Source organism: Larus michahellis, chromosome 12, assembly GCF_964199755.1.
Source record: "Larus michahellis chromosome 12, bLarMic1.1, whole genome shotgun sequence".
Lineage (NCBI taxonomy): Eukaryota > Metazoa > Chordata > Aves > Charadriiformes > Laridae > Larus > Larus michahellis.
In genome coordinates, this window is record NC_133907.1 from 1,100,930 (window position 1) to 1,124,646 (window position 23,717).

Below are 23,717 nucleotides of genomic sequence, written 5' to 3' on the forward strand. Positions count from 1 at the left end.
AAGAGGGAGAGGGAGGAGAGGACATCAATATTGCCACAACGTTCAGGAATGTTTTCTGATGGAATCACTCAAAGTCACAGCTGGATTCTGAATCTGCAGGAGCAGCTGGAGAAAAAGAAACGCAACGCTCCCAGAGACAGAGGGCAGCGCTCCCACAACGCTGCTGGGCACGCGCCGCCAAAGCTGCGCGACTGCGGGCCCGCAGGTACCTGCACGAACACGGTCATTACATTAGACAGCCAGACTAACAAAAGGCATGTGCCTGGTTTAAGCCTCTTTAACTTCAGATCTTTTTCCATCCTCATTTTCAAACTCCCTATCCATCTTTGTTAATAGTACTACGGATGACAAAAAAAAAAATATTTTCAAATTTTAATCAGAATTTTCACTTCTGTGCCACTCCATCCAAAAATTTGACAAAGTAAAATTTCAAATGCTTCAAAGTTCTGCAAAAAATGTATATTCTTTTAGAGCTAATGGAAGATTTCCATACCTATTAAACCTATCTGATGCAGCTGTAAAGAAAAGCTTTGACAAGCACCTTGACAAAGCCATGGCATCAAACCACACCAGCAGCCTCCGCGGCAACTATAGGCACCTCTTGCTTGTGCAAGAGTTTTATTATTATAATTTATGGACATGTAATAAATATGCTACATAAGTTTTTTGCATAATGTTTGTGGCTAAATGATGTGTTTTAAAGTGGAATTTCCAGATCAGTAATTTAGAAATATTCTAACGACAGGCTCAGGAGTGCTGCGCAAAGAAGCGTTTATCCTGTGTATATTTTACAGCGTTAAATATAGAAATTTCTTTGTCATACCGCAGCTGTAGCTGGAAGAAAAATGGAACAATTTTAAATTAGCTGAGAAAGAATGTTTTAAACTCTTTCCTGATAGAAGTAATCCTGGACATTTTAGCTCAGTATACGCTATAAAAATTTGCCCTAACATTAGAGCTGAAAACCAAAAATTCATAGCTTTTAAAAGCACCAATAGATCTAGGGTGGCATTTTTAACAGTATTGCTAAAGAAGGTAGCAGCTGTAGCACAAATCTGTTCAGCCATAACCCCCCTGGGAGGAGAACGGTCTGAACCACGAACATCCGTGTGTGATGGCTGGGAGAAAGGTTCGTGGTTTAGGGTCGGGAACTGGAGGAGTTTGCAAATCCAAACCCAACTGGACATATGGCAACAGCATCTTTTGGCTTTCTGGAAGATTCTGGATTCACAGAAGAACATGCAAGGCTCTGCAGGCAAATTATTTTCTACCTTTTACACCGCAGAAGTGTCAGCCACGCAGCGATGTATTTAATTAATCTGCAAGAAGCTGAACGTCAAAGCCACATGAGGGCACCAGGCACAGAGAAAAAACTGTGTTTCTTTATCCTTCAAAGTCAGCAGCAGTTCTGATGGATCATTGCTTCACTATAAGCAAATCTGAAATTCCTTTGCACATGAATGCATCTCATCAACTTTTTCCTCCTCCTCTTGCAGGAAGCAAATTAATAAAGAATGCTGATCACTGATAAGATCTATAGTCAACATCTACTCAAATAGACGGTAAATAAGAGGATTTTTCAGATTTTCCCTCTTTACACATGAACAGACTATTTCTTCTTGTTTCAAACTGTTGTATTAAACCTCACTAACTATTGATACTTCACCGATCTGCCTGGCAAACCCCAGCTCATACACAAGGGTGGGCGAGAGGGGGGCGAACCAACCAGAGCAAGCCCAGAGATCGCCAACAAATATAAAGATACACCCTGAATACATAATTTATGAGAAAAGATAACAAGAGCTGGCTAGCTATCAGAAGAGAAAATTACGGCAATATGCACAAAAAAGTTCAGTAGAAGAATGCGGGAAGACTCACAATCTTCTGTCTTCCACATCCATTCTGGGAGGATATGAAACGAAGGGCTTAATTTGCAGCATATAAACTAGATATCAAGAAAAGCTTCCCACTGCAGGAGCAACTAAGCACGTAACAAGTAACTCAGGGAGATCAGAGACTCCTCATCACTTGGGAACTTCAGTAACAGTTAAGGCAAGTATTTCTTATTATAGGTATAATATTATTTAGGGCTGGAACAGGCTTTCTTTCCAGTCCTGTTTTTCATTCCTAAATTCTTGTTTGTCAATAGCTTCCCCAAAACACAATGCCTAAAGTATTTCATACTGCCGCGGCTGTGCTCTGTGCCACTACTGGTACCCGGGGCGGTACCGAAGCACATTTGGGTTGCATTACTTGCACTCTGTGTCTGGTTTTGTACCTTGCCTGTGTTCTAGTTACACAACCAAATTTCTTCCCATTTGTGACTGTTTGTATTATAATCATTTTCATGTAGTTAAGTAGCTTTATAAAACCATTAATTTTACCTTAAGGATTTGCGTGGAATTAATGGCTGCAGATTAAGACTCCTGGCCTGTATTTTTCATTTACCATCAGCATTCCACAAAAGTCACATGGATGAAAAGGTCAATAGTTTTTTTTTTTTCTAGACTTTAAAATACTGTGAGATTTTAACAGCACATTTAAAGCGTCCGGGTGGAACCCGATAAATGTCACGTAGATGCGCATAACTTAAAAGCTGTGTCTCCCAGGGAACTGGAGTGTTACCACAGCTTGGTTATCAGCCATTCTCTTCAGTTTCAGCAGTACTTAAATAGAAAAAAGCGGTTTTCTTTCTCACAGTCAAAGCCAATGTACCTATTGAGTGCTCACGATGACTGCCTAAATATGTTCTGGTTTTATGTAATGCTTGAGTTTAGAAGAACTACAAGAGCCAGTCAGACAAGGGATGAACTCACTTGAACAAATCTGTGGGTGCTTTGCAAAGTACTCAGAAAGGATTCTTATGCCATGGGTGTATAGACTACTTTGGCTTTAAAAAACCCACTGGAAGTGTCTCATTAGCACTCCCTAATGATTGTTAGGGTTTAAAAAAACAAAACAAGGTGATTCTAACACAGTCGATTAATTAATCCACACTCCAGTTTTTTAAGCATCACAAGTTTTGTGTATATGCGTTTGTAGCATGTTTTTGTTTCACTGATTCACAAAACAAGCAACGCTAAGTACACGATTGGACAGAATATTAGGAGTATGTACTTGATCCAGCAACGATTGGAAGTATTTCAAAGTGAGCTAGTTGAGATATATTAGGCTGATTCTTATCAAAGATTCTTATGCCATTAACAAAACGAGCACTTGGACGGAATCCGTGGGAGCTGTGTTTCATAACCTACTGTGGGCTTGTTTTCCAGATGTCTCGGAATGCTACTTAGGTTCAGCAGTACTGCTGCCGAGGTCAGCCCTTCTAGACCAACGTGGACAGCCAAGCCCTTACGGAGTCGGGCTTCAGTGTGTCTTTCTGAATTACACTTAACCTCTGCAAAGCAAAGCCTCTGACACATTACAGAGGCATTCGCGGGGCAAAAGTAAGGTCGCATCAACAGCCCTCCCCACTCTTTCCACACTGAAAGCGCGATGTGACGGGGTCATTCAGATGAGCTGCTGTTGTCCCCTCTCCTCTGTAAAAAAGGACCCGTTACAGAAACTTCCCCCCACTCCATCAAAATGGTTAATGCGAAAAGAAAAGAACAAAATTTATTCCTGTAGCATGCTTTGGCAGCAACCTAGGTTAGTGACTAAACAGGGGAAAGGGAGCCAGGGTTGTTCCTACCTATGTTAGGAAACCACAGTCTGCGAGAGGAATACTCCACCGGGAGGCCAGGGCTGTAATAGCTAGCTCCCATCTCAAACCCTGTGTGTACAAACGCGATTACAAGATCGGCACAACTAGCAATTCCGATAGCTATGTGCACATACATGTTTATGTGTGTTGGCTGGAAGGAGGAACAGGGAAAATGACACCTCTTAAAAAGTAATTTGACCGTTAACTGTACAAGGCTTCTTAATGTTCTCATTGCTTCCGGAGAATAATTTGCGTTGAGGTCCTCAAATGGAAGGGAATACAGGCATAAAACACAGCACTGCAGCTGCTGCAGCCCACGAGGGGTTTTTATTCCAACTCTTCCTCTTATGAAGAAGTTTTGCATAACTTTGTTGATTCTAGTTACGGGTTATGCTAGCTCCAAATGAAGCAAATATTCAAAAGGGAAATGATACAAAGGTCTCAGACCTCAAATCACTAGTTGTCCAGAAGCAAGAAAGTAAATAGAGCTAAGTAAAGCAGAAAAAAGCTGCCTCATCCTGTGCAATATTATAAAGCTTATGAGATTATATAAAAAGGATTTACAAACTTCGATTTAAAAATTAGAACAAAAGCAAAATGGTCATTATGACATGTTTAATATGAAAAACCCAAGAACTTTTTTATTTGTACCAGATGTGGATAGGCAGATGCGAACTGTTGGACAATAGTCAGAGAAGTGGAATTAGGGAAATATCCATAATTAATAACATGCCTGCGGAAACATGTTCTGTGCTTCAAAAAGAATTCAGGTGCTATTGGAACAGGGAGAACCTCCTTACCCTGAAGACGTTGACAAATTTGAAGACATTCCAAGCAGGGGAAAAAACTGATTGGGGAAATAGATTACTTATGCAGAAAGATTAAAGAAACCCGTCTTCTGCTCTCACTTACACCAATGTGGTCCAATTAAATTCACTGACAAGGTACCAATATAACCAGGAGAGAAGCTTGACTGAAACGTATGATAGGAAGAATTTGCTTAGAAATGCTCAGAGAAAGAATTCTCTTTAGGAAGGAAAGGAATTGGTAAAATATTTTAGGGAAACTATAGGTCCCGTAATAAGGTTTAAACTGAAAAGAAGGAAAATATGGCCACAGAATGTTCCACTGCAGTTACATCTACTAAATACCTCTTCTGGGATATTTAATGTGAAGCTAGAACACAGCCACTCACTGGACAAAATAATTATACCCAGGAGGTCGCCAGAGAATGCAATCAAGCGGTTCTCTTAGATATCCCTGTCATTCACAGAATCAGACACAACGTCTACGTTCACTGTTTCTATGCCTACACCCCTTATTTCTCTCCACCTTAATTCACATAGTAGCGACTAATGCAGTACGAGAATGTATCCAAGCTGGATCGGTTACGAAAAGGTAATTGCATTGCCTTTATGTGCTAAACCTACCAGATGTTCGATTTTGTATTCATCAAGAACACACTGTGTAAGAAGAGCTCCTCAAAAAAAAAATAATCAAAAACCCACACCATTCTTGATTTAATTACAATGACACCGCAAAAAAAAAAAAAAGACAGGGCCAGAAGGAGAGCAATCTTATCACTTATCCTTGCCTCCTCGATAATATGATCAAATGACAGTTTCTACAGTAGATCTGGAAATACACATATATGCTGGTATTTTGCTTTTGGAAGCAACAACAATGCTTGCCAGTATTTTAATTTATGAAGCACTAGGCAAAGAGATTCAGAGCATGTGCACTTAAGCCCAAAACGCATCAAAATTCTGCAAGTGGGAATCCAGATAGAAATAAAGAAGGCAGAAAAATGTTTGCAAACATTCATATCACTATCATGTTCAGGGTTAACAATTGGAAATTTAGCCTCATTGTTAGAAGTACCCTAGCAGCAAGCACTTAAACCTATTGTTCATCATTAAAAGTATCTGCCAAATCTCTGAAATCGGTCACTCACAGTTCAGATGTGCGACTACATTCTCGACTGTATTCTTCCTCTTCCAACTTCCAGATCTTGCCCTTAAGATTCCTTCCTCCAGTCTTACAACTAAAATCTCTGTGTAGAGCTTTCAGACAGAGTGACTAAGTCAAATCTACACCAGTGCGATGAAACTCATAAACCAAATGGAATTGTCTCACTGTATTTCTGAGTAGACGAACATTCAAGGTCCACATCCTGGTGGTAGTTTCCGTAGGCAGCATAAAACCCTCCATGAAGAGACGAGCGGACCGGATTTCTTTTATTTGCTTAGATGTTATTTATTTCATAGAATCATTCAGGTTGGAAGGCACCCAAGGGGTTTCTCCAGTCAGATTTTGAAAACCTCTATTGAATGGAGATTCAAGAATCATTCTGAGAAACTTGTTCCAATGCATAATTATCCTCAGAATGGTTTTTCCCCACCTTTTATATGCCGCTGGAATCTCCTGTTTCAACTTCTGATTATTGTGTGTCATTGTCCCAACAGGCAGCTCAGTAAAGACTCCAGTTCCATCTAGTTGGTAACTGCCTCAGAATTATTGGCATGCTGGTACTCAAACCCAAAGACATCTTCTCTTTTCCAGGGTGAACATTGTCTCAGACTTGCCTCGCTGACTACAGGCTCCAGCCTCTGGATCGTATTGGTGGCCCTGCACTAAACTTGCTCATATTTACCATCTCTGTGGTACCGGGGAGCCTAAAACTGGACATGGCAATCAGGATGGGCTCTAATGAGTGCTGAGTAAGGGGGATAATCACTTCCTTCAACCTACTGATTATGTTCGTGTTGATACAGCCCAGGATAGTGCTGGTGCGTGGTTAGCCCACCAGAACTCCTGATCCTGCTCAGAAGAGCTGCCACGCAGCCAGTCATCCATTGAATGAGGTCGGTCCATCCCAGACGTGGGACTTTGCATTTATCCTTGCTGAATTTCATGAGGTTGTGGTTGGTCCGTTCCTCCAGGCTATCCGGGTCATTCTAAACAGTCACGCTACCTTCGTGTGTATTGACTGCTCCCTCCAATTTGGTGTCAAGCAAATTTAATCAAGCTGCATTCCATTTCCTTCTCCAGGTCATCAATAAAGATATTCAATAGGATATTACACAGATAGGTCCAAGAACAGACTCTCAGGAGCTCTGTGGGTAACTGGACTCCAGGCACAGAATCAGCTATTAACTGGTACCCTCTGAGGGCACTAGTCCAGCCATTTTTTGCATCCACCTAGTATTCCACCTGGCTACACTAACATCCCAAGTCGGACCCAAGGATGCCATGGGAGACTATGTCAAAAGTCTCGCTACAGTTGAGGCACACAATAGCCACTGCAATCCCCTCATCCACTGATGTAGTCATTTCATCAGAGAAGGCAATGAATCCATGCTGACTAATCCCAATCGTGACCCTCTTCTTCTGTCCAGAAATTCCTTCAGGATATGGCTGAGGTTCACATGCCGGGCAAGAGACATGCTTTACTCATCTTACAAAACCAAACCTGAATGATGTAGAACTACTATTGTTTAAGTGGAACAAAGAAAACGGGTAACACGTTAACTTGATGCTATCTATGAGTATCCGTATTGCATGAACAGGAATTCCAGAAACACTGTGTTCTTTGTACTTTCAATTCAACTAAGCTGAAACAAAGTTAGACTAACACCAAACATTCTAAAAAATACATGTCTTAGTCTACACACAAAGCACACGTCCCATGCCAAGTTACTTGAGCCATTCTGATGACTCTGCTATCCACCTCTGCAATTCTATAATGTTTCTGGCTTCAGAAATCAGTGGAAATCTTAAGCCCCAAAAATAACAATACCAAATCTTCAGCATAGCAAAGAATCCATCTAAAATTAAATAGGATTTAATTTGTCTCTCAAGCTCTAGCTGTGACAAATTTCAGAACAATGAGATATGAAACATTTAGAAGTCGGTACTCAAAATAGCGTTTCTGATGGAAAGATTCCAGATTGGACTGTAGCAACAGTAACTATGTTGCAGTAAGGCCAAGTCTAAAAAAGCCACTAAGATACACAAAGCGAGAGCACCATTTTTTCACCCTTCGTCACATGCATATTTCTACCACCCTTGATCCCATGCTGCGTGACAATAAGAAAAAGAGAGCTTGAGTCAACAGAAGACTATTCAGTTGACTATCCCTAAGCTCTTTACATAGCTTGTATTGCTTTAAATATCTTTGCCCCCGAAAAGTTAAATTCATTCTACATTCTTCTGGGAAGACTCAGGGCTAGCGTTCCAACAGGCAGTTAACTTGGATGTTGAATTCCCTCTGTTGAAGTGTGTCAGATAATTTTGTTGAAAAAAAGAATATGTTTAAATTACCCATGAATGGATCTTTCTGTTGTTTCCCATAATCTACATAAATGCTAACACAGTAGCAAGCTACATGCCTTGTTTCAAACATCTTTTGAAAAGAAAGCCAAAAAAGGCAGTTACGTGCAATAGTTATTTAACTAGTGCCTGACTTTTGCTTAAAAGCGATAGTCTTTTTAATATACGTACACCAGTGGCAGACCAACTTTATAGCTTGCTCTTCTTTTGTCTCACTAGATGCATTCTATTACTCTGAAATCTGCAATTCGATATTTTAATAAAGTAATTCCATTGGAGACAGCCAAAACATTTATTACTAAAAACAAACCTAAAACTTAGCAAGTTTTTCTTAACTAGTCTGTTTGTAGGAAGTACTGCATCTCTGGGAGAGCTTTTCAGGAACATGTTGATTTTTCACCACCACCTGTTTTTCCACTTCATTCCATTGCTCTCGCTTCCCTTGGCTCCATTTACACGCTGGTTTCCTCCATTTACATGCTGCGTGGACATTCCGATGTGCTTTTGGGTTCAGGAAGAACTAAGCTGGCTCTGTCCAAACTCTCTTAACTCGGGTTAGTACTGGAAACATGGAAGATCAGAACAGACATATCAAGCCGGCTTGAATTAAACTGATTCAGAGTCTAGTTATGCTTATGGGGAGCTGCACCTAAGCCAACAAGCCCTGTTGAGAAGCCTTGGAACTTCTACAAGTGATAAAAAATGGAATTTCAAAGCATTTAATGAATAGCTGTGTCATCAGACTACTTCCAACATACCCTTGAGGACTGGTTTCAATGCAACATTTCAGGCTGGAGTGTGTTTCCAGTCTACTCAGAATCTCTCTCATTCACCAAGTCCATCTTCACTTGCCAAGTTAACGCACTTGAGAGAACTGAAGGAAAAGCGGCAAGGGGATCCAGTCAGGTAGAGTTTTAATTCATGTTTGTTCTTTATTTCCAAATTCCAATGGGTGAGGAGGGAAAGGGCTAGGCTGCGGGTCGTTGTGGAAAAAATACTAGCGGAAGGATAGCGATAGGTATCTGCCAGAAGACAACTCTATTATTCAAGCAACCAAAGAGAGGAGATGTCGTTCTGCAGTAGAGGAATTCAGGACAGGGAATGAAGCACAGGACTGTAACAGCAACGGGGTGCTGCAGGGAGACGACGTAGCTGCAGAGCAAAGCTCAGACAGAAAAACTTCTTATTCAGCCATGGATATTGTTTAGGGAGTTAATGCTGAAGAGCTGCATTTTCAGGGCAGAGAGCAACAAAGAGACCTCTGGTGCCTTCCCCCGCCAGGAACCATGGCAGAGGCTCTGGGGATTAGCTGATGAGCGGGTGCTGAAACCAACAGAGATAACAGCCTGAAAAATGGGCATGGGAGCGAGATCAGCAGCAAATAAAGGAAACCCGTGAACATGAATTAGGAAGAACCTTGCCCAAACACGTGGGAAAGCGTAGGTTTGTGAATTTTCTCTCTCAGTGCTGTACCAGCAGTGCCAGAAGGAGACTCAGCACCGCAGCGATATCAGACCAACGAGGGATGACCTTCCTCTCCCTCCCAGAGAACTGCCTGACGAATGTTAGTAGCCATTGGCCTGCAGCACCCAAGAGGAGTCTTACAGAACTGAAATGTATTCACAGGTACTTTCCTCTCCTCCACCAAGTGAGAAATCAAAATTATGCAATGGAGGGAGAATTAACATCATTTGGGAGACAAAGGCTTCACAGAACAGCACAACTTAAAACAGACCACAAGCCTGCATTAAACGCACTCAACTCCAGACAGAAATACAGAAAGCAGTAAATTGCTCCAAGGGTTTCTAAGCCTGCAAGTCTTTTTTTTTTTGAAATGAAATGAAATACTAATAGTCCCTTATCAGACTAAAGGATTTAAATTCTTTCACTCACTCAATCAAGTCATAGGATTTATTCAGAAGAAATTATACTTTACCAATGATGCTCTGCAGGACTGTACGACCCTAACAAACATAAATGCTGTAGTCAATGAAAATAAGACTTGTTCTTCCACTCAAGGCTACGGATCTGATCCTGCTTCAAGTTGTTTGTAGAGTCGCTATGTTCTGCTATGTTTAGATGAAAGTGAGTCCGAACACAGAGTGCAGGTTACAAAATTGAATATTACTTGCAAATAATGATTTAGTGGAAACTCCTGCTTTCAAGTTTCCTATTTTCATTTTGTCAACATAGGGAATTTAGCATGATATTTTCCTCTATGCACTGTCTGACGCAAACAAACTTCCATGGAAAGACTTTCAGAGAGGAAGTAGGTACATACCTGTGCAACCAATAATTACTTTAATGGATCTCATCTCTTTGAGGCTGCGCAGAAGTCCTGCCTCCCTGAAAAGATCTCAATCTGTTGGCAAGGCGCAACTAGCTAATGTCTTCACTTTACCAATGTCGCTTTGGCTTCACCAGCTTAGTGGCACGCTCACAGTAAACAACTTGCTGTACTCTGCCCAATTTCTGTTACATTCACATTGTACAAAACTGAGACGCTCTTCTACTCTTCTTTCCCCTAAATGGGCATGAAATGGAACTCTGGCAACAAGACATTTCAAGAGAAAAATATGGATGCCATTGTTTCAAATATTACTAGCCCGTTTTGTTCACCAGTGGAACAGAAATATTTGTTAGTTGTTGCAGCTAAACAACATTATAACTGGCCTAGTTAAAACCAACAAGAAATCAATTCCTTGTGCCAGCTGCGTAATTTCATTCACAATTATACTTCATCTTTTAAGCAATCTCAAAAGCCCTCAGGCCCTCCCCAGATGCAGAAAGAAGGAAGCCTGTGCTATTTTGTTTTGCAAATACCCTCAATTGCTAGTTCAATTTAACACCTTATGGATTTCTGTACATCCTATTTTTACAGGCTGCCATTGCAAAGCAGGTACTTTTACTCATAGAACAAAATTATCTGCTACAATGCAGGACATCTGACTTGGACATCAGGTTGCAGAGTAATTTTAAAATTTTCTGTAAGTATTTCTTTACTGTACAACCTTTTCTTTCAGATAATGCGGTGTAGAGAACGGCTATAGCTAGTAGTGTTTGCGGGGTTTTTATCTACTCAATGAGCACTTCTAGTTCTACCTAACCTTGGATTTTCCTTCCATGAATAGTTCACGTCACACGTATCAGCTCGGAAGTTCCATCTTTATGCCAGTCACACAGGCCTTAGCGTCTTCTACAGCATTTTATTACATGGGAAGAATATGATCCCTTATGAAAAATAGAAATTAATTACTCAATACTTAATTCCAGAGCTATTAGTGTGCTAAGAAAGAATACTCTTTCAACTGGGGCTAAAGGTTTTAAGCTTCTTTAAATGATAAAAGAAAACAAGCAGCCTGCCATGACTATAACACTGTCCAACAATTCACACACAAAACACAAGTTTCCAGCTTTCTGCTGACAGAGAACAGCCATCCTCAGTGTTAAAAAAGCAGTTTCCCCATTAGGTGCCCTCACAAAGTTTTCAAACTGTTCAAATGCAGAGGCATAAATCAAGAAAACAATGTTGGTGCAAGATGTTACATGTAAGTTATACTAAGACATTAAAGAAAACCATCTGGGCATAAAATGTATATACAGCCAACACACAAAAATTAAGACGAAAATAAGATCAACCACACATTTCAAATGCCCCAAATACAGAGCCTTCATTCTGTAAGACCACTGAATTTTAACTCCAAACATCCATCTCAAACAAGACATCCAGCTTTCAAAATATCACTGAAACAGAAGACTAAAGCTTATGCAAGATGCAGCTTTTTCCAAGTCTTTGGCTTCCTTAAGATCCGGTTCTTTAAGACAGGGAATAGCCAGCCTCTCTTCAGTGGTACTTACGAATCAAAGCTGGAGTCACTAGAGGGACTTACCATTAGATATTTTGTATTTCAGTTGTAGTTAGAGTCAAAATGCAAATACTGAGGCAGATTTCACACAAAAGACGCGGAGAATTTGCCTCAAACACTTATAACCTAAAGAGCCGGGCCTGAGGAACACCCCTGCCCCGTTTGTAACATGCTACCAGAAAGAGATGGTGACTTCCTAAATCATAATGAAAATTTCTATTGGAATTAACCCTAAAAGGTTTGTTTCAGCCTCCTATATTGCTGTATCTTCAGTTTCCGAACGGTAAAGCAATCTGGACGTGCTTCAGAGACCCGAGAGACTGTGGGTAATGCTGAGAAGCAGAAAGAAGGAGAGAAAAAAGCAAACGGCTAGAGAGACAGCCCAAAGAGAGGAGGCTGCAGCACTGGAGGAAGAAAGGCTCTATTTCTGTAAAGCAACTGCTTTTCAGAGGTATCTAAAACAAATTAAAAAAAAATCTTTTTAAAACCCAAACCTATATTTTAAGGGGATAAAATACCAGAACTCTGGATTTTTCATGCTGACTTAGTTCGGATCACTTGCATAAGCAACATGCTTGAGGTTTGATTACATAGCTAGATTTTTTGTTTATTTATTTACTTTTAAACAGGATGCTTGCTTGGGTTTAACTTAGTTTGGGGAAAGGGAAGTAAGGAAGATTTTTGAAAACAAACAAATTACTTACAAACAAACAAGTTAAAAAAGAGAATCTGTCGTGCCAGAGCCCCCTGTCTCTGGAGGCTGGTACCTTTGGGCTCCCAGCACCCTCCTCCTCCTCCTGCCGGGCCGAGGCAGCCTCAGCCCTGGCAGAGCCCAGCTCCCCGGCGACGGGCCGCAGTGTGTCACTGGCTTCTGAGATGATTATCGAGGCAGGGAATCCTGGCTTCAGTTCCCGATTCAAGAAGGGAGTACGTGATCCCAATTATAAACCATACAGGGAGCAGCAAATGATGTCTTAACAGCATTTATAGCTGAAGTTTAAAATACTCATGCAGTTTGTATAAAACAGATGTGAATTTTCAAACTAAACGACAGATTTTTACTGAGAGGAAAGAAGTTGAAGCAACAGAGGAGAGCAGTTTGTCTGTCCTCCTCTGCTTCTGAGGAATCAAAAAGTGAATGATGGGTCTCTGACAGCTAATGTAATAAGTTTCAATTTTCCTGCTGATCTGTTTTTATTCTCCTTTTCCAAACAAATTTTTCCTGGTCTGCTTTTCATATTTATAGGAAATTCTAGCTACACGTGACTTTGTTGACAGGTCTCATCTGTTTATTTAAAAATATATGTTTTTTCTTCCCCACGGATATGATTTTTTATTACAGTCTTCTGTGTTGAAGTTATTGTCCCAGATATTGTATTTGCTTGGGCCTTTTGCCTGGAATCTGCATCCGTTCTTAACCCATTTATTTCGCTATAGGAGCCCTAATGCATCTGTAGAAGGATCTCAAGTCACCAATGTGTTAGGCTCTTTCTCCCTCCTCTCCTGGACTACACAATGTGGAATAGCCTGGGCCATATCCTGGAATGACTGTATTTTCTAGTGGCCAGATCAGTTCCTGGATTTAATTGCACTTGGCTTCATAATGCTTTGTGTAATAAAGAGGGACTGCTAGAGACTGCTCATATTGAACTTGTTCTGCATAAAAACCATTACTGTCAGTTATTTATTCTATCTGATGTCAGGCAAAGGTGTTTCACAGTATTTTCCTTTTTGAAATCGATCTTTTCTAAATCATCTAACCTACCACTGCCTTCGGTTTTCCAGCTGTGCAAACCTACTGTCTTCACCAGGAACGATGAGAATGGAGGAGGCAGGAACTGCTCCTTATGCAGGTGTGGTGTATCTAGCAATCACATCCTTCCTCTGTTTTGGCCCTTTAAGTTGATGCTACAAACCAAACATTAAAAATAAAAAATAAAATCGCTCCATGTCATTTTCAGGGAGGCCTGTGTAGCCTAATGCTCACACAGTCTGTTCTTTCACTCTGGAAAGCATATACTGAAAAATTTCTACTGATCGTTATTTAGCTGTGAAGTCATGCTGAGTGTTAGGATGGCAAGAGAAACAAAATAAAATAGTGAATAAAAGAGAAGCGTTCACTGAAAACTGGCAACTAAACCTGAACCTTAATAGAAAACCACCGACTTAGAGCAGAATTTTCTTTATGCATAAGAAATAAAATTTACCCTTTAATTAAAGCTTAACATGTTTCTGCCAAGCATTGATGTGAACAGGCGCAGAAAGTACAGTGGAGATTTCCAGTGCCTGATGTGGCATTGCCTCGAGTGGTGCTGTGTTGGAAAGAAGTGCTTTTTTAGAATCAATTTGAACTGTGACACAAACTTTTCATGAATGACAGTCTCAATGGGTTGAGGCATTCTGAAATTACAGGAACTGTAAAAAAATCTATCCAGATTATCAGGAAAACAACTTTTGATTTTTGGAAAAAGCCCAGGAGAAGCAGCAATGGCGCCGTGCCACGGTACCGGAACTCTGCAGAGCACCAGTAGAAGAAACGCATCCAATTGACTCAGAATTCAAACGCCTCCCCCCCAAACCCATGCAAAACTGGCTTCTGATTGTTTCAATAAACAATCGTGGGGATTTTCTGCGTAGCAGACATATATGGAGTTTAAACAGTGTCAGCCCTTCATCCCCTGCGAACTGCAATGTCTGGCCATCGGGCACAGCGGCTGTCCCTGCCTGCGCTCCCAGTTTGATAACAGGAACCTCTGACAACTGTAAATCATGATTTGTGTTGCTGCTCCATAACTTCTCCTCCCTCATCTGGCTTTCTCTACTTATTTTACTGGCAGTAAAACTCAGAAGATTAATAATGCTATTAATATTTTACTTTCTCTGCCAGATCTTCTTGGGTGGCCAGTTTCCAGCAGTGTAACTATCTTTCCTTCCTCACATCTCCTTATTCTCGATGCCAACCCTTTTTAGCATTTTTATTATGTTCTGCAAATGTTAAGGTCCCAGTGCATTTTCAGAATCACAAATATAAACTATCTGAAGCAGACACATTAAAGCAATGGTTAGTTACAATTACCAATAACTCGTGCATCTTTTCACTAAGCAACTAAAGGCAAATCAAGCTATCTGAATGGATCTCTGGCTGATCAGACACCTACTAGATTCAGTGAAAAACTATTCCGTGAAAAACTGACAGTCACTACCCAATTCATATGATATGCTATTTAACTGGAACCTGTAATAATCATCACCCTTTTTGCAGCTACCTTATAGTAAGGCAGTGAATTTCTGCCCATCACGATTATGACAATGATGGACATACAAAATCCTTGCCCCTGGATTCTGATTCATCACAAAATGAATACGAGTCCTGTGTCCTCCTCAGCTCTATATCATTACAACCAATAGTCACTACCGGTCTAACTTTAACTGGTATAGACATTAGGTCGATCTTTGCTTGCAAAATTGCAAATACAAAAAGTGGAAAGTCTGACTCCTAGTTCTCTATTCCTAGTCTGAGAAAACACAAAACAGTAAAAGAGAAAAGTGTCAAAAAAACCGATAAACTATTTCAGAGCCAGGGATAATACATTTCATTATGGGGCTTCTAACATGTGAAGCGCTGTTTTTCAAAACTCAAAACGTATGCAAACAATTGCACTTCAGCACGAGAAAAGTATGATCACGACTCTTTTGTTCTTCTAGTACAAACATGTGTCCGCACACGCGGCCCTTGCCGGCAGCTGTGATGCATTGTCTCGTTAGGCCAGCGAGGTGTACCCAGACTTCAGAGAACAGCTTGGAGCATCATTGTTTCTTTGGAAGTGAAAGTCTAAAAATACTGAGAAAGGAATGCAGCCAGACTGTTAACAGAGTTGTACAGATTCCAGTCCTTCTTCATTCCCTCCCTCATCAAGTCCTTCAATCAATAAAATAGCTTTTTGAACTTGCCTTTTGTTCTAGTTTACCTCAATATTATTTTCAATGTTTACCACAATCTATCTTCTAAAATGTACGAAAAGTAACGCTTACTAAGAAATTACCTCAGATTGTCTCTTTCTCCATGCCCTTAACAACACAACCATGGCCTGAAAGCATTTGCAGCTGAAGAATTTTCGGCAGGGAAATAGCATAGTACCTAGGAAGCTCAAATGACAGCCAACTAATCTAAACAGCCTAGTGCCTGGCTATTTGCTTTAAAGCAGCACTCGGGGGCAAGAAGCAGAAGCAAAATCCTAGCCATGCTTACTGTTAGAGGGGTATACTTGACCCTTGGGAAGAGATTAGCATCGCATTTTCTTCCTCTAGGCTGTTTCTGTATTCCTTTTCTCTACTTCCCCCATTAAATTTCCCATTGTGTTTTTTATTTTTTGGTTGTTGCTCATCCTTTTTCCTTTTGTTGTCTTTATATAGAAAAGATACTTCTGTGAAAAGCGAGTGAATTGACCTTCTCCTTTCCCCTTCCTTTGGCCATTCTTTTTCCCCTGTTATCTTTCCTATTTTCCCACAAAGACTGCTAACTTCCCCGGTCTCTTTTGGTTAATGCCCCAGTAATTCTTCCCCAGCAGCTAGGGGAGAACGTTCTTCTGGCACCCGCTCTTTTCCTATAATCAGATGTACGAGCACTTGCTTTGCCAGCCCTGGCAGTTGTAGAAAACGTGAGAAAGGGAGAAGCTGCAGCAGCTGCATTCAAACCGGGCACGCAGGTTGTACGGCGCGCTTACTCTCCACCTCTCTTCCTGTCCTGATGTCTCAACCACAGAGAAAATAACGCATGTACTTAAATGTACAAAACTCCTGCCACGTCTAAAGTACTGCGCTGCTGTCATTCCCAGGCTTACGTTATTAAACTGGATGTGAGGTTGAGACCCTCCAGAATAAGTACGACCATGGCCATGAGAACAGCTAAACAGATTAAGAATTCCCATGTTACATCAGGCTTATGTTCATCCTGTAGCTCTCTACGCTCTGCAGGTTTCTGCCTCTTCTGGAGAGCACTGTTCCTTTTGAACCATCAAGAAGGATGCTGCCAACTCTTGTTCTTCCAGCAAATCCGACTCAACACAACATAGCCACAGACACAAATTTCCTACGACTCCCTTGGATGCCTGTGCCATCTGTTATTTACCAACAGCAACCCAAGCTGAAAACGAGCTGGTAATCTGGACCTGGATGGTAATGATCTCTTTGCCGTAAGATGTGCTAGGCCCGTAATGCACACCTAAATGGATTTTCAGAATGCACAAAAATAGCTGTGCACCCTCCGTGCACTGCAGAAAGGGCCAGAGCATAGCTCATAGGCTTTGGCAACACAGGAGCTTCCTTAGCCCCGTTAGTTAAGTCTGCAGCAGCCCCAGGCCACGCAGCCGGCGCAGATGGCCCCCAGTCTACCCCAGGGCTCACGCGCAGCCCCTGGTCCCCACACACAGGCTGCCCAGGTACTAGAAGGATTTAACCCCCGCAGGCTGTGCACCCAGCCTCAACGCTCCCGGGGGACTGAGAGTCAGGTCACTCACGACACAGATGCCTTTCTGTTCAGACATTTGTGTGACTTCATCCCAACAAATGGTCTGAAGAAAATCTGGAGGATTACAATATTGTGCCATTGCACCCGTGTTCACAAAGCCAGGTTCAGCAACTAAAGGTTCGGGTTCAGTCAAAGCTTATCAACAAAGCCCGGGCCCTCAGAGGGCTAGGTGTGAGCAGCACTTGCAGTTTGTCATGTCACACTGTTTAAATAATACAGGTTCATTTTTCATTCTGTTTTCCCTTTACTAGTTCATACAGGCAGACACTTGTTTATTTCTCTCTGAAAGACTTTTCTTAGTGAGAGATAAGTTACTTGGGGAGCGGAGAGGTTATATATTCAAACACGGTGTCAAGGTTGTTGCTAGACTGATGAGTCTCAGCTGTGGATCCTCCACAAAAAGAAACGGTCAGACCTGTACTTGTACGTAAAATTGGATTTACCAAGAAGCTGCAATAGGGAGACACTAACTTCGTTATTAGCTGGTAACTGCAGCAGAACTTTTATTGACACTACCCTACAAGGCAGCACCAGAAACGTTAATCTCTTACCAATGTTGTTAACTACAGATGTGAAGAGGAGATTTGCCACAGAATAAAGGTAGTTACGCCCAGCCTGTTTGGTCTTCATATAGGCGAATAAATTATTTTCTCACAGTATACTGACTGCTGCATGTATGTTAACAGTCTTGTCCACCTGCGCATATCACATAAGAGTTTTTTTTAGTGATGCGCACATATTTTGCTACTGTGCATTTTATTAAGCTTTGTTCCAGACCGCCCTTATTAGGTAACAATATTGGCTGTTAGAAGACACCCATCTCATCTACGGATTTGTAAAAAGATGTTCCTGTGTATCAGTGGTCCAACATAGGGGTTTTTAAGCTCCTGCAGTCACCTGCATGTCCCATCACTAAGCCACACTGCGAAAAGGCCCCTACTGCTTAACCAGGCAAAGAGGAATTGTCACTACTCAAAGAGGCCAACCATTTCCACAAAATCCACGTTCTCAGATGAAATCCAGCAGATGTTGTAAAGCCTTCACAGCCAGAAGGGCTACGAACACAAGGGCTTGCAACACAAGCTTCAGGCTTTTATTCCACCCAAGCTGCTGCATCTCTGGACAAAGGGAGCCGTGGAAAGGAGCGTGGCTGCGGTGCCCCAGCATCCTGGTGACGGCCATGCAGCGCCCAGGCGCACAGCGATGGCAATGGCAGACACTCACCTCTCCAGCCGCCCAGCGCATCCCTCCCTGCGGATCCTGCTCCAGACAGGACAGTCGCTCCAGGGTTTCTGGTCCTTTGGCTTTCCAACAAATGCAAAAAATGCCCTCTTCAAAGGCACGCAGGCAGGCTGCAGCTCAGCGCGCTCCAAGAAGGGGAGCTCTCAGGGAGGTGCTGTCAGAGAAACACATGAATTTCACTTTTTGTAGAATAGCCTGAGGGCCTGCCAGAGTCGTCAGGACGTACCTGGTTTCTAGCCACCTTCCTCCTTACCTTTACACCTCCCTTTCCTCCCACCACCACAGACTTCCGCAGTCACTCGCTACAAACAACTGACCACAAGTTCCCTACCAGGCCGCTGAGGAAGGAAACCCAGGCCAGAACCCCAATCCCGATCCCTGCACCCCACTCCCCGCTCTTCTCATCACCCTCCAGACCAGCTCCTGCCCAAACTGAGGTGCTCTGGGGCTCCTGTTGTCTCCCCCTGGCCGCGCACCCCCAGCACCCCGCTGTCCCTCCCGCGGGGCCTGTCTCTGCCTCACGCCGTCCCAAACGTGCCAAGTTCTTCGGGCAGAAGAGCCACCTCGGTTCCCACCTCTAGCTCTTGTTTGCTGGCACCTCCCATCCATTCTTTACAAACACAAGAAGTGTTCAGATTGATCATATTTTGATACGGAATTCGCTTTGTTCGGTAACGTGCCCAAACCTGAATACATCTCGAGGAAAAGAACTGTTTCACATAATAATTATAGAAAATTCTCTTCCTGTAAAATCCTGTTATTTTGACAAAGACGGAGATTGTTTGGGTGCAGGAAGTGAGGTCAGGTTCAGATCCTGGGGAGAGTGGTGGGGAGCGATAATAACACTTCGGATTTTTGCAGCATTCCTTATCCAGAGATCTGAGCCCTGTCTCCAGTATATTACAACAGCAGGATATGTTATCTTATGCAAACTCCTTCCTAAATTTCACAATAGCTGAAACAAGCAGGAATCATTAAATTTGTATGTTATTGCTCTGCTGCTATGAAGGTTGAAAAACAGCAATACGGTTCCTTCTTTACTTTGCTTTTATCTAAATAAATCGTAATATGATCAGAGCAGAGTCGTTTGTCCTCTTCACTGTTTGCCAAGAATCTACATTATTTTTAATGGTGTATAAATATGAAAAATAATAAAAAGAATGGGAGAACAGAAATGGGTAACAGAACTCTCCTCCTTTAAGCAAGTTGCCCAACTGCGAGCCCTACAAAATGCTCAGTTGCCCTTTTGCTACATCTGGTTCAAAGGCCACTAAAAATGGGATTCTTTGCGCTGCCGTCAAAGGGCTGTGCATAGGGCTGGCTGTAACAGGAGGGGAGACAAGATTAACTTCAGCTTTCTGGCTACGGAACCCGAGCAAAAAGTAACTCAAATAACAATCAGAAGATAACGTTTTCTGGAGAACCTACTGATTTCAGCACATTTTTTCAAACACCAGCTACCACCTATTAAGTTGCTTGCTTTGTGAGAGCGATGCAGAGCGCGCTAAAGACAGTGCGTGCAGCTTGGTACGATCTTTTCTTTCAGTAGCAGTGAAGAACACTGTGATTAAGAAGGAAATGAGAGAGTGGGAAGAGAGATACAAATGGTGTATAAACGTAATAAACAGAGGGGTTGCCTTTACTTAGTATCACATTTGTATTGATCAGCCTTTTCCTTTCCTCTTGGCCTGCTGAGAAGCTGTAAGAATAGATACCAGTGCCAAAAGATTCCCCACGGCTGCTGAAACCCTACCCTGCCTTTTACACACAGGCTTTATTACTAGTGTAAATATATCCTAGAAGGTTGGCTTTTTAAGTGGTTTCTCTCAGTAACCAACCTGATTTAAACACATCTGGAACTTCTTTATAACTCGTAACTATTTTGTGTAGTCACCTGTATGATGAAGGTTAAATGCTGTGGAATTACCGCGGGGGTCTCTGATTGCCTCACAATCGCACGAGTGTATTTACAAAGTAGGGATCCAAGGGGCAGACAAGTACTAAACAAAACCAAGATTATGTTCCTAATTGAAATGGCAGTTCAGGGTTTTCAAATATAAAATCTGGAATCTGAGCTTACTTTTCTTAACATCACCCGTTTCAGCTGCTCCGCATTCCAGGACTCCTTCAGCCTTGACCTCATCCCTAAGATATATTCTCCCTTCAGTCAATTAGAAGTTCTCAAATATACAGTATTGCCACCCGGCACCAGGGCAGATCTGCTGATTGTCTTCCTGCCGCTGCCTGGGTGGCCCTCAGGAGGAGGAAGCGTCCTGGCGGGGGAATTCCCCTGGGCGAGGAGCGGAGCGGGGTCCCCCCGGGAGGCTGCTGCAGCGGGGCCGGGGGAGACCGCTGGAGGTGGGAGGGGAGGGTAGGAGGAGAAGCACTAACTCCCCACATTTTGTCCGGGGCTCTCGAGAGTTTTGCGAAGTACCCATCCACCCTGAACATCTTGACACTGAAACAGAAAAAGGAACCTACAAAATTTAAACTATTTCGGAGGAAAAGCTGTAAAATAATACGAGTTGGATCTCTTGGCTTCCAACCTATGCCCGCTACCTCAAGAGCTGCTACCTTTTATTTTAACTAAATGAAAATATTAACCCTCAAACAGATTTACAAAACCATTTTGCATCACGTTAGTACCACTGACACTGATATCCAGACATCATTTATAACTACCCCAATTCAAAATGGACCCTTGCATTTTAAAAATGTATTATTTGTTGCTCTTCACTTAACCAGCATCCTTCTTCTGTGACTGCTGTATCTGCTGAATGAGAGAGTCTCGAGTCATTAGGCATTAGGTGACACACACAACTTGACAATCAATGTAAATGAGCATCAGTCCCACAGTCCAGAAGTATTAACGCCTTTAACGAGAGTCTCTCTCTTCCTGTAGAGCCTATGCCTTACCTTCTTCTAAAGCTTACCTGAGGTCATCTGACCAAAACCTTGCCCTGCTTAATTTCTGAACCCTGATAGCTAATTTCAGAATATATTTTATTACTTCTTTTGTTTGCACAGCACTCGGTATCAGTGCTGATATGGCCTCCCCTGGCTTTTCAGAGATTAAACAGCACACGGAAGAAAAAATAAAGCAATATAGAAGAGACCTTCAAAATATCATTTTAAAAAACCAGAACAATATTTTTTAGAAAAATGGGGTTAAATCAATTGACAACACGTGACCTTTTTATGCCATAACAAACCTATACGGATGATAGTTATATATTACTCATTTTAAACTTTTTATTACTATGATAATTTGACATCATTATTAAAAAAATACGTTGCAATGAAGAAAATGAAATTCATAAATGAGAATGTGGACTCATGTCATTGTTATTTATCACACCAGCAACATATAACCCGTACTTCCCACTCCCTGCAGTGACGAGTTCTGTTAAACAGTAACTGCACAATAAATCTCTTTTTATTTTTCCTTTTTCAGGCAAGTTAAAACACAATCACCTATCCAAGAGTATCAGAGTACAGTATCTAGAGCTTCCCGATTTGAAGCAATTAATTTTTCTACTTATGTATGAAACAGAAAGAACTTCAAACCCTTTCTTTTTTCAGAGATGTTTTGTGACGATATCTTTCCAAGTGGCAGCAGCTACACAACTCGGAAGCCTAAGCGTCACCCTGCTGATGCTCGGGGAGCGTGACACACAAGCCCGGGCGCAGCCCCGCCACTGCACCAACAGCCCGGTCACTGCGACGATCCCGCTCGCAGGGGAGCCGGCCCCGGCTTTCCCACACCCAGCGTGAACTTCAGCACAATGCTGCCGTCAGGGACTTACCTGGCATCTCCTTTACCCCCCGGTATTACTCATGAGGACGTTAGCGACTGCAGTGAAACTATTTCAAATTAGCAGAACTACATTTGTTGTCACTACCCGAGCAAACTACTTGCAGCTACGTCCTCGTGCACTGCGCTCACTGCGGTGGGTACAAGCCCTAGAAATTTACTGAAACCTTGTTTTTTCTAACCGGGTTTTGGAGACAGGGCACGATTAATGCTTCTGACATTTCACTTCTATACTGCAAAGTCTGGGCATTTGCATAAACTGTGCGAAACAAAAGCATTTTAAGTTTCCACAGAGAGCCGTAGTCTCAGCAAAACTTGAGAAAACGGAACTTTCTCGCTATGACCCTGCCTTTGATGACCATCGTCCTGTTGTCATTATCTGGGAATAGGGTCAACTAACGTTCTCCCACAAAACTCAATCTTTAGAAACTGGCAAAAGGCAAGGTTTGACAAAGTGACAAAACATGACATCTTAATGAGGTTTTGGTAAGTCTTGGTACTGAATAGTCCTTGCCAGAAGCTGGAATTGGGGGAGGAACACGATGCGGGAGAGAATGGTGTTCCTACTTCAGATAACATGACCTAAGCCATCCTACAACTAGTTTTCTACTTGCAGAACAGATTTTAGTGAATATGTCAAATTGGCATGATACATAAAAGCAACTTTGGCTGCAGCTCTTTCTGTTAGCACTGAAAGATTCTTAAATAAAACACTGTGTTTTGATTTAAAATGTCCACAATTAAATTTGCTAACCTTTCTCCACGTGCTATCTACACATATGTTTCCTATAACAGGATGTATTACGCATACTACTGTAAGAAAAGATATAGCCAGTTCCCTTAACCCTTAGACCTTGCCTATTATCACCGAATGGCTGATGTTGAGATAGCAAACGGGGCCACATGCAGGAGTGGTTTTCTAGGCACAAGCGTCAGGTATTTCATACAATTCAAAATCGCCTTTTACCTTAAGTTTTGCACTCTAGGTAAGTTTGTCTGCAAGGAGGCGTCACAATTAAGTGGGGAGAAAGAAAGTATTAGTTAATTGGTGACTTAATTTCACCTGGAAAACAAGTAGCAGAGCCCTGGGAAAAAAGTCCCAAACAATTCCTAAATTTGTAGCCCAGGTTTGAGTGAGAACTTTGCGTTTTTATGGCACAAGCCCTCTCCTCTCTCCTCCTGGAGCTGCCCGCAGGCAGCCGGCTCGGACCATCCACAAGCGACGGGCTCGGC

General features: G+C 42.1%; 1 long non-coding RNA gene across 1 annotated transcript in view; it reads right to left on the bottom strand.

Annotated features, from left to right (window-relative positions):
* Nucleotides 1-23,717, bottom strand: part of LOC141750476 (uncharacterized) — a 72,351-nt gene that overhangs the window by 32,765 nt on the left and 15,869 nt on the right. The window contains exon 2 of the long non-coding RNA XR_012589678.1: nucleotides 18,653-18,824. This is a non-coding gene — a long non-coding RNA (uncharacterized LOC141750476). The remainder of the gene's footprint in view (nucleotides 1-18,652; nucleotides 18,825-23,717) is intronic.